The sequence below is a fragment of the Zophobas morio genome, unplaced genomic scaffold, assembly GCF_036711695.1.
Source record: "Zophobas morio isolate AGI-343-1 ecotype UQ-CSIRO unplaced genomic scaffold, CSIRO_AGI_Zmor_V1 ptg000010l, whole genome shotgun sequence".
NCBI classification, from domain to species: Eukaryota; Metazoa; Arthropoda; class Insecta; order Coleoptera; family Tenebrionidae; genus Zophobas; species Zophobas morio.
Window position 1 is genome coordinate 5,234,002 of NW_026972115.1, and position 12,494 is coordinate 5,246,495.

The 12,494-nt window shown below is 34.0% G+C and overlaps 1 non-coding gene across 1 annotated transcript; it reads left to right on the forward strand.

Annotated features, from left to right (window-relative positions):
- The first annotated feature begins 3,877 nt into the window (after positions 1-3,877).
- Trnad-guc (transfer RNA aspartic acid (anticodon GUC)) lies at positions 3,878-3,949 on the forward strand. Its single transcript has one exon. It is a non-coding gene; the product is annotated as a tRNA-Asp (tRNA).
- Positions 3,950-12,494: the final 8,545 nt, after the last annotated feature.

Sequence of the window (12,494 nt, forward strand, 5' to 3'; positions counted from 1 at the left end):
TTGGTTTTAATTATTTCCAAATATACAAAGTATTCTTTGAATAACACGACACTCAAAAACATGTCTTACGTAAGAGAAATAATAAGTAATTTACAATTAATTTCCGCCCCTCGGCATACGACGACAAAAAGAAAATCATCAGAATTGAGGTGGGGCGGGTGGGCGGGGCTTATATTTTGCCTTTTTTTCTTAATATATGCAGTCATCTTTTCAGAACAAGAAACTTAACACATGTTTAAAATGGTAAATTCTTGTAGACAAATATGGCTTTTGCAATTAAGCCCCACCCCTCGATCTGACAACGAATGAAAAATGTATCACACCTGAGAATTGAGATCGGGGCGGATATGGGTGGGGCCTAATTTTTAGTTGAATTTTTTTCTTAACATATATAGTATTCTTTGAACAACACGATACTCAAAAATATGTTTTTAATTTCTCGTGGAGAAATGAGGATTGTGCAGTTAAGCTCCGCCCCCTTGGCTCACGACGAATAAAAGAAAATCATAACAATTGAGATAGGGTGGGTGGGTGGGGCTACATTTTGCCTTTGATTTTCTTAACATGTATAGACTTATTTTGACAATAAGAAACTTAAAACATGTCTAAAATGAAACGTCGAGAAAATATAAAAGAAAAAGAAAAAAATTTAAAAATTATAAACCTGAAAAATTGAAAAAACCAGACGTCAAGAAGAAGAGAAACCAAAATTGATAAATCAAGGAATCGAAAATTCCAAAATTTAGAAAGGTCAAAAATTGAAAAATTGAAAAATCGTAAAACTGAAGCCTCAAAAAAGTGAAAAATCGAAAAGTTTAAAAATCAAAAAAATGAGAAAACGAGAAATCGAAAAGTCAAAAAATCCCAAACCTGATGAAAAATCCAAAAATCCTCAAATCGTCATAACGTTAAAATCCACAAATTCTCAAAACACTTAAATTCTCAAATCCTGAAAACACAAAAATTCCCAAATTCCAAAAGTCGAGAAAAATCGAGAAATTGAGAAATTGAAAAATCCAAAAATTTAGAAATCCCAAAAATTACAAAATTCAAAAATTCGAAAAACCAAAGAATCGAAAAAGTGAAAAATCGTAAAATTGAAGCATCGGAAAATTGGGAAATCGAAAAATGAAAAAATCGAGAAATCGAACATTTTAAGAATCGGGAAATGGAAATACGGCAGAAAAAAATCGCAAAACTGAAACATCGAAAAATTCAGAAATCGGGTTGGAAAATTGAGAAACCCAAAAATAAAATTGAAAATTTGAAAAATTAAAGAAACGAAAAATTATTAAATGGAAAGAAACATTGAAAAAATAAGAATTTTAGAATTAAATTCCGCCCCTCGGCTTACGACAAATCATCAGAATAGAGATAGGGAGGGTGGGCGGGGTTTAAATTTTTTTTCTAAATACATAGCCGTCTTTTCACAACAAGAAACTTAGGACATGGTTAAAATGCTAGATCTTTGCAAGGAAATATAGATTTTGCAATTATGGGGCGGAGCCTAATTGCAAAAACGATATTTCCTTATACAAATTTTCCATTTTAAACATGTTTTAAGTTTAATGTTGTGGAAAGAAATCTACACATATTAAAACAAATAGGCAAAATATAAGCCCGCCCACCCGCCCTGTGTCAATTGTGATGATTTTTTTATTCGTCGTGAAGCAAGAGGGCGGAGCGTAACTGCAAAATACTTATTTCTTCGCAAGAAATGAAAAACATGTTTTTGAGTATCGTGTTGTTGAAAAAAATATTATGTATATTAAGAAAAAAAGGCAAAATATAAACCCCGCCCACCCACCCCATCTCTATTGCGATGATTTTTCTTATTCTTAGTAACAATACTTAAAACTCGTTTAAAGTGGTATATTTTGTTAAGGCAGTCTGGATTTTGCAATTAGGCTCCGCCTCTAGGTCTGTCAACGAATGAAAACTTAATTACTATTTAGATCAGGGCAGGTATGGGTGGGGCTTAATCTTCGACACTCAAAAGCATGTCTTACATGGTAATTTTTTGTAAAGAAACAATATGGATTTTGCAGTTAAATTCCGCTCCTTTGAGTTTCAACGATTGAAAAAAAACCATCACAATTGCGATAGGGCGGGTGGGCGGGCTTATATTTTGCCTTTTTTCTTAATATACATGGTCGTCTTTTCAGAACAAACAACTTAAAACCTGTTTAAAATTGTCAATTCTTATAGACAAATATGGATCTTGCAGTTAAGCCCCGCCCCTCGATCTGGCAACAAATGAAAATTTATCACAATTGAGCATTAAGATCGGGGCGGGTATGAGTGGGGCCTAATCTTCAGCTTCTTTATTTTTTTTCTTAAAATAGATATTATTCTTTGAACAACACGATAATCAAAAACATGTTTTTAGTTTCTTGTAGAGAGAGAAATGAGGATTTTGCACTTAAGCTCCGCCTTCTCGGCCCACGACGAATAAAAAAAATCATCACAATTGAGATAGGGCGGGTGGGTGGGGCTACATTTTGCCTTTTGTTTTCTTATTATGTATAGACTTATTTTGATAACAAGAAACTTAAAAGATGCCTAAAATGAAACGTCGAGAAAATATAAAAGAAAACACCAGAAGCCCCAAAGATTCTTTAAATGTTTTTCTAAAACAAAATACCAAGGGCCCCAAGAATCTTCCACATTTGTAATAGTGAGTTGTCATCCCGGTATCAGTTGTTCTAATTGTTCTTTGCATAATTTCGACAAAAAAGTGTTATTATTGTTAAAATTTTGTTTCTCAAAATCTTAGGCACTGTATTTCAACGTTCTAGACACGGACGTAAAGCTCGCGCCCCTGAGAAAGCCCTTCAGCACGATATCCAACAGTTTTCTGACCCATTTGCGGTACCTCTGGCCGCTCTTCCGCAAAAGTCTGGCCACGAACTGCGCTAATCAGGCTGACCGCTGCATTTTTGCAGAATCTCCATCACACTAATAACAGGCTCGTTCCGCATGCGATCCTGGATGCATCTACGCTAACGGTGAAATCAAATCAACCAGAACTGCAAACATCGCTGAAATTAGTACTTCGTCCCATTCACACATTGATTTTATGCGGACTTTCCTCGACTCGAAATCGCGATAATAATTGGAAGAGGACGGCTACTCCGGAACAGACAGCCGTCATTCTAACCGGTTCGACTAAATACCCGGAGCTGCGCTACCATTTCTCGAGATGATAATCAATTCTCGGTGGGAAGATGTCCGGAGCGAACTGACAGCAGAAATGTTTCAGTAAATTGGAAGCGTATGACTTTTTGGAGGAGACGGATTGAAAAGTCTCAATTTGGGTATTGTTGGAACTGACAAGGTTGGGTTTACAGTTAGGCTTTCATGAAAAATTGTTCAATGAATATATTAATTTTTTTTTTTAATTTTACGGTGAATTTGGGTAATTTGGCGATGTTGTAGCGGTTCTATAAAAAAATTTGAAAAAAACCGGCGACCATGAACTGAACCCCTAGAAACTGTCGTCTTCAGCGAGGTTTTCCGTTTCGAAAATAACGTCTGGCATGTTAACGCACAAATATGAACATCGGTAAAGATTGCAAGTAACACTCTCCGCTTGAGTGGCTCTAGTCTTTGTCCTCTGTCACGACTGGCTGGTCCTTTTGCGAGTTCTCATCACCTACCTACAGGCTATTTTAGAAAAACAGCGACCATCAAATCCAATTCAGAATTTAATCGTTTCTCGAGAGGAATCACAATGGAGGCAATAATCAGCGTGACAGTCAATATTTGCTCTGTTTACATTTTTTATCCCTGAGAATGTTATTTCGCGTTTGCGTAAAAAATTGTCTACGAATTTTTGCAGACGGACTGTGAGTGGTACGAGTGTGACGATGATCAGTCCTCGGTAGTATAGTGGCCAGTATCCCCGCCTGTCACGCGGGAGACCGGGGTTCGATTCCCCGCCGGGGAGTTTTTTTTTTACTTATTTTATTTTTTTAAATCAAAGTGTGAACTCGATAATGCAGTAAATTCTGAGAAGCACGGAAAGTTTTTGTTATCTTATTTACAATACAACGAACAGCCACATTCACGACTCCAAATCAAATAGTATCGCCACGACTGAGCAGTGGAGCGATTTTCGAACTAGGGGAGCGTGGGGATAAGTCACACAAGGTAGTTCCATGACCGGTTTTTTTCTTAAGAGAATTTTCTTGGTGACAATATATAGACTGATTTTTTTATTTAAAATTGTATTTTAAAAAAACGCTCTACAAGAAAATGTGTTTAGAATTTCGAAAAATTTTTGAAATTCGAGTTTTCCGAAAATGGCACCGTTCGATAAAGGTGTGCGTAGATTCTAAACGGGCAAGAATTTCGGCCTCAAAATAATCCAATGCGTTTGGAAAACTCCAAGAAAGCGAATGATGAAACCCGGAATCTTAGCCGGTTCCGAAGTTATGGACTGTCAAACTCAAAATTTGGATTTTAAATATATATATGTTAGTTTAAGATAGTGAAAATTTTCTACAACTGATGCTAGAACCGGATTCAGGGGGTCAAAATTAGTTTAGAAACCGAATTTCAGGCAGATTGGAAAGTGTTTATTTTTTGACCAAATTTTTCTTCCTCAATCACCATAATCCTCAAATCCTCAAAACACCATATTCTCCAAATCTTGAAAACAACATCATCCCCAAATCCTCAAAACACCAAAATCCTCACAATACCAAAATCCTCAAATCCTGAAAACACAAAAATTCTCAAATTCCAAAAAGTCGATTAATCGGGAAATTGAGAAATTGAAAATTCGAAAAACTAAAGAATCGAAAAACTGAAAAATCGTAAAATGGAAGTATCGGAAAATTGGGAAATCGAAAAATGAAAAAATCGAGAAATCTAGAATTTTAAGAATCGGGAAATAGAAATACTGAAGAAAAAAATCCCAAAACTGAAAAATCGAAAATTTAGAAAATTCAAAAATTGAAAATCCTAAACCTGAAAATTCGGAGAAATCAAGAAGAGGAAAAACAAAAAAATCGATTAATCGAGAAATTAAGGAATCGAAAATTCGAAAATTTAGAAACGTCAAAAATTGAAAAATTGAAAAATCGTAAAACTGAAGTCTCAGAAAATTGAGATATTCAAAAAATTTAAAAATAAAAAAAAAGAGAAAACGAGAAATCGAAAAGTCGAATAATGGGAGCCGAAAACTTGAAAAATCACAACCCTGAAAAATAAAAAAATTGAGAAATCGAGAAGTCAAATAACGACAAAATTAATTAACGGAGAAGTTAAAAAATCGAAAAATCGAAAATTTTTGTAAAATTGAAAAATTCAAAAATCAAAAAATTGAAAAATCGAAAAACTGAAAAATCGGAAAATTAGGAAATCGAAAAATGAAAAAATCGAGAAATCGAAAGTTTTAAGAATCGAGAAATCGAAAAATCGAAAAATGGGAGCCGAAAAATTGAAAAATCGCAAACCTGAAAAATCCAAAAATCCAGAAATCGAGAAGTCAAAAAACGACAAAATCGAATAATCGAGAAGTTAAGAAATCGAAAAATCGAAAATGTTTCTAAAATTGAAAAATTCAAAAATCAAAAAATTGAAAAATCGAAAAACTGAAAAATCGTAAAATTGAAGCATCGGATGAAGCAAAAAATAAAAAAACTGAAATCTCGGAAAATTCAGAAATCGAGAAATCGAAAAATTGAAGCCGAAAGATCGAAAATTTAAAAAATCAAAAAATTGAAAAATCCTAAACCTGAAAAATCGAAAAAGCCAGACATCAAGAAGAAGAAAAACCAAAAATCGATTAATCGAGAAATTAAGGAGTCGAAAATTCGAAAATTTGGAAAACGCCGAAAATTGAAAAACTGAAAAATCGTAAAACTGAAGGCTCGGAAAATTGAGAAATCGGAAAAACTAGAAAACGAGAAATCGAAAAGTCGCAAAATGGGAGCCGAAATGTTGAAAAATCCAAAAATCAAGAAACCAAGATGTCGAAAAACGGCAAAGTCGATTAATCGAGAAGTTAAGAAATCGAAAAATCGAAAATGTTTCTAAAACTGAAAAATTCAAAAATCGAAAAATTGAAAAATGGTGAAACTGCAACTTCGGAAAATGGAGCGATTGAAAAATTTAAGAATAAGAAAAATGAAAAATCGAGAAGTCGAGAAATCGAAAAGTCAAAAAAACAAAAATCGAGAAATTGGGATATATTTGAACAACCGAGAAATTTAGGTATAAAAAAATTGAAAAATTCCACCACTGAAATATCGAAAATTCGAAAAATGGAAACCGAAGAATTGAAAAAATTTTAAAAATCAAAAAATTGAAAAATCGAAAAACTGAAAAATCGTAAAATTGAAGCATCGAAAAATTAGCAAATCGAAAAATGAAAAAATCGAGAAATCGAAAATTTTAAGAATCGAGAAATGGAAGTATCGAATAAAAAATCATAAAACTGAAATATCGGAAAATTCAGAAATCGAGAATCGAAAAATGGAACCCGCAAGTTCAAAAATTTAAAAATCGAAAAATTGAAAAATCATAAACCTGAAAAATCGAAAAAGCCAGACATCAAGAAGAAGAAAAACCAAAAAATTGATTAATCGAGAAATTAAGGAATCGAAAAATCGAAAATTTAGAAACGTCAAAAATTGAAAAATTGAAAAATCGAAAAATTTAAAAATCAAAAAAACGAGAAAACGAGAAATCGAAAAGTTGAAAAATGGGAGCGGAAAACTTGAAAAATCACAAACCTGAAAAATCAAAAAATCCAGAAATCGAGAAGTCAAAAAACGACAAAATCGATTAATCGAGAAGTTAAGAAATCGAAAAATCGAAAATGTTTCTAAAACTGAAAAATTAAAAAATCGAAAAATAGAAAAATCGTAAAACTGTAACTTCGGAAAATGGAGAAATCGAAAAATTTAAGAATAAGAAAAATGAGAAATCGAGATGTCGAGACATCGAAAAGTCAAAAAACCAAAAATAGATATCAATAAAGATATATTTGAAGAACCGAGAAATTTAGGAATCGAAAAATTGAAAAATCTCACTACTGAAATATCGAAAAATCGAGAAATCGAAAGATCAAAAACTTAAACCAAAAAATCGAAAATTCCAAAAATCATAAACCTGAAAATTTGAAAAATTGAAAAATAAAAGAAAAGACGAGAAATCGAAAAGTCGAAAAACCAAAAAATCAATTAATCGAGAAATTGGGACACCGAAAAGTCGAAAAAATCGGATATTAGAAACGCCAAAAACTAAAAAAAAAAAAATTTGAAGAACCGAGAAATTTAGGTATCGAAAAATTGAAAAATCCCACCACTGAAATATCAAAAGTTCGAAAAATGGAAGCCCAAGACTCAAAAATTTAAAAAATCGTAAAATTGAGGAATTGAAAAACTGAAAAATCGAAAAATCAAGAAATCAAGAAGTCGAAAAACGGATAAATCGATTAATCGAGAAATTAAGAAATCGAAAAATCGAAAATTAAGAAATGTCAAAAATTAAAGAATTCAAAAATCGTGAAACTTCGGAAAATTCAGATTTCAAATAATTAAAAAATCAAAAAAAGCAGAAATCGAGTGTCCGAAAAATCGAAAAGTCGAAAAACCAAAAAATCGATTAATCGAAAAATTGGGAGACCGAAAAATGGAAAACAATTGAAAATTTGAAGAAATTTAGAAAGTGAAAAATAGAAAATTTCCTCCACTGAAATACCGAAAAATCGAGAAATCGAAAAGTCTAAAAATTTAAGCCAAAAAATGGAAAATTAAAAAAACCGAAAAATCCAGGAAGCACTAAAAAACCTCTACAAATTGAATGGTGAAAACCGAAACTGTGAATCTCAACTGAGTTTGAAGTTATGAATTGTCGAATTCAAAATTTGGTTTTTAATAATCCTGTATGTTAAAGAAGGATTTAATTTAAGATACTGAAAATTTTCTACAACTGATGCTAGAAACGGACTCAGGGGCCAAAATTAGTTTAGAAACCGAATTTCAAGCAGATTGGAAAGTGTTTATTTTTTCAATAAATTTTTCCGTGATTAGTCTGGGGCCAAAATTTTCAGATTTGGAACATATCAAGGTATATCTCTCTTAAACAGATCTATCTTTGTCTGAAAATTGCTTCCATCAGTAACTTGATCATCCTAAACAAGAATCTGGTGTCAAAACAATTCCGGGATCGCTCCTGATTTTTTTTTAATTTTTGTATGTTCGAATTTTCCGAAAATGACACCATGCGATAAATTTGTTCTTAGACTCTAAAGGGTCTAGAATTTTATCCTGAAAAGTAACTACAGGAACTAGAAAGCCTCAAGAAATCGAATGATCAAAACCAGAAATCTGAGTCTCAACCGGTTCCGAAGTTATGGATTGTCAAACTCAAAATTTGCTTTTTGAGTACGGGTCAAAGAAGAATTTTGTTTAAAACAGTGAAAATTGTTACCAAATGATGCCAAAAATGGACTCAGCGGTGCAAAATTAGTCTAGAAACCGAATTTCAGGCAAATTGGAAAAAGTTTATTTTTTGACCAAATTTTTCCAAAAATGAGGAATTTTCAAATTTAGATCAAGGCAAGCTATCTTCCTCAAGCGGACCCCAATTTGTCTGAAAATTGCTCCCTACCCTAATTAGAACCTCCTGAGCAAGAATCTAGTGTGAAAACAATTCGGGATGCTCCCTGATTTTTTTTTAATTTTTGTATCTTCAAGTTTTCTAAAAATGACCCCATCCGATAAATTTGCGCCTAAATTCTAAACTGGCAAGGACTTCGGCTTGAAAATTAACTATTGCAACTAAAAAACCTCAAGAAATCGAATGATGAAGACCGAAACTCTAAATCTCAATCGGTTCCGAAGTTATGGACAGTCAAACTAAAAATTTGGTTTTTGAGTACGGGTTAAAGAAGAATTTCGTTTAAAATAATGAAAATTGTTACCAATTGATGCAAAAAATGGACTCAGCGGGGCAAAATTAGTCTAGAAACCGAATTTCAGGCAAATTGCGAGATGTTTATTTTTTGACCATATTTTTCCAAAAGAGAAATTTTCAGATTTAGACCAAAGCAAGCTATCTTCCTTAGATGGACCCCAATTTGTCTGAAAAGTGCTACCTACCCTAATTAGAACCTCCTGAACAAGAATCTGGTGTCAAAACAATTCCGGGATGGCTCCTGATTTTTTTTTTATTTTTGTATGTTCAAGTTTTCCGGTAAATTTATGCCTAGGTTCTAAATAAAAAATTACGATATTTCAATGGACGATTCTGAAGAAACGGTTGGAGTTATTGACGAAATGAGACCGGAAGTGACTTCTGCGGCCCGAAATCTAAAGAAAATCTATGTAGTTAAATTTCGAAAATCGTCGAAAATGGGTCGAAATTTGCAATTTTTATTTTTGAAAAAGTCGTCAAAAAATCGTCAAAAAATTCAGGGTTATAGATCTTGACCTACTGATTCCAAAAATTTTGCGTGTTTATAGTGACAGAGAAATATTTTTGGAAAATTCGGTATAAAATTCGAATTTTTGAGATTTTTACAAATGGCAATATTGCAATGGACGATTCTAGAAAAACGGTTGGAGTTATCGAAGAAATAAGGTGGAAATTGACTTCTAAAGTCTCGAATCTACAAGAAAATCTATTTAGTTAAATTTCAAGCGGAAAATTTAATTTTTAAAAAAGTCATCTAAAAATTCTGAAAAAATTTAGGTATATCGACCTGACGTGCTGATTCCAAAAATATATGTTGCATTTGTATTTTTTGACAAAATGATTATGATTGGGTTAATTAAAGTAAATATCCATGTATTGTTAATTGTTGTTTAATATAAAATATACTTTTTTATTTATTTATTATGTAGAAATATCATTGGTGACCTCGACACCAACACCGACACCGACACCGACACCGAGCCCGTAGCTCGAACTCGACATCCTAATCCGGCGCGCGTCGTTTACGTGTTCTATATTACGACAAGAAAGGAGTTAAAACTCCAAAGATAGGTTGGTTTTTTAAAGTAGTCCAACAATAAACAAATTCGACTCGTTGGTTCTTCGCAAGCGTCAAACACAAGCAGATAAAGCCGGAATTTCACGCTCGACGTCCGCCTTGTGTATCTTCAGAACTCTATTTCACAATCGTTACAGTTCTCGCAAATTTGGGAGAAAAATCCGTATCCGAAAGCATCGACCAGCCCGACCTTGCGTTTCAAAATCCCTGTTGCAGCAGCTTTGACTTTGTACCCGTAATTATATTCACCTCACACTAATTAATAAATTATTTAATTAACGGGTATGCATTTCGTCAGGCCGTTTGTTTTCTATAAGACAATGTATTAGCGTTTTTCGTCTTGGCTGTGGCCGGTAAACATCACTTCCTTTTGCAACACCCGACCTTAACACACTTCATGTCGTAGCCTGCAATCCCCAGATCTCTTGTAACGATCCTGCTGAAAGTTAGACAACTGCGGTTCGGCGCTGCGTTAACGCAATGTTACGCATCGCGTCGCGTATAAATTAAGAGATTTTTTCGGATCAGCGGCACTACTCGTCACATTGTGCAACTTCGTTACAGTTATCCATCATATTGAGGAGGAGGTTATTGAAAAATGATAATTCTTTGGCCGGCGCGGACCACCGTTAAAGTGATTTGCACGAATAACTCGGCGCAGATGTTTGTTATTGTTGCGTTATACGTGCGAAGCGTCCTTTATAATTTCGCGTTATGGCTTTTGTGGGCTTTTCAATCACGGCTAATTTGAGAGAGGCTTTTCACTGGCGACAATGCGGACACACTTTTCGTTTCAGAGCTCGATTTTTTACTTGCACTTTTCGTCCGATTCTGTCTAAAATTACGAGCTTCAGCGCACTTGTGGCTTAATTTAAGACACCATTTCGCACTCGAACGTTATTAAACCCCGTTTAAAGCTGCGTAATTACTGGCATTTCCATTTTAGAACCCCATAACCGCGCCAACGAGACTGCGAGCTTTTTGCGTCTCTTCGCCGGTTGTGGTTAAACTTTATATTACGTTATTAACGAGTGTTCCATAAAGTTCGATGCGTTGTTACGGACACGAGGGATTTTTTGCCCCATTTTGACTAATAAAAATGAGTTAAAAATGGAGTTTATAGCGAGAGGGTGAGGTTGAAATTGGACGATTCCCACGCACCGTGAGAATACACAAAGCACGTTTCATTCATGGACCAGTGAAATGACACAGCGCCAAATCCGCCGTGATTTAAATTTGCCCTTTGTTTTACGACGACGGTCGTCGGACGAGCCGATCCGGATAATCAGGTGTGAAATGCGAAGCACTTTCTTGCGCTTCCAGTTCTAGAGTGAGGAATGGGCTGAGAACGAAATTTAGGAAGAGGTTTGTGCTAAGCGAAAGTATTTTTCTTATGAAAGGATGAATCACGAAAAGTGGAATAAAACGTTCACGAACAAAAAATATCTTTATCGGGCGAAGATAAAGATTTATCAAATGCTATGTCACGGATTTTCTTTATTTCAATCTAAGTTTTTGGCTCCCCAGATCCAGAATTAATAGGACGGGGTGTAGAGTTAAAAGCCCATGACTGAGTGTAAACAATCTACCATGACTAGATCAAAGTGGAGATTTTCGTTGGTACCTAATTCGGTAAATTGCGGCTTGTTTAGTTCCACTTCCAAGATAAGATCCATAAATTTATGTTATGATTCTAGTTTGGGTGAGAAATGTACGTCGTTTATATTCTTTTTCTTACCTCGCTGCTCTTTATTGTGTTGTAGACATTTTCAGCACGTTTTTACGTCCTTTTTTTTACTTTTTTTTTTTTCTCTTCATTGTGTAGTGGGCATTTTCAGTTCCAAAATATTCTAGACATTATTCTAAAACTGTTAATTGTTGGTCGTCAATAATACTCGACAAACTTCCCTGGCAACGCTCTGGTTAGGGGTCAGGTCATATTAAGTCATATCAAGTCAGATCAGAACAGGTCATGTCAGGTCAAGTCAAGTCAGATCAGATCAAGTCAGGTCAGATGAGGTCTGATGAGTTTTGGTCAAGTCAGTCTGTGAGAAATTTAATTGATAAGGATTGTCGTAAAAAAATAATTAAAAAATTAAAATTAATATTTTATGAAAGTCTAAGCCATTTCTGCCTGTCCACTCCTCAGTCCAAATTTTCTTTCTGATCATTTTTTGTTTTTTTTATTTGCCCACGTTTTTATCGTTTAATTGTTATTTTTTTCTCCTCTTGTTTATCGGTTTTTTGCATTGTTTTGTAGTCTTTTTTGTTGATTTTTTGTAATATTTTTGTCACTTTTTTCTGGGTTTTCTGTTTTTTATCCCTTTCTATAGCAGCCTTTTTGGGTTATTTCTTTGTCACTTTTTAGTCGTCTTCTTTTGCCGTCTTTTTTGTTGTCTTTTCTGCTGCATTTTTTCAGTCGCCTTTTTTTTGTCAACATTTTTCTGTTTTTTGAACTTTTTAAAGATCTTTTTCTACCGCCCAC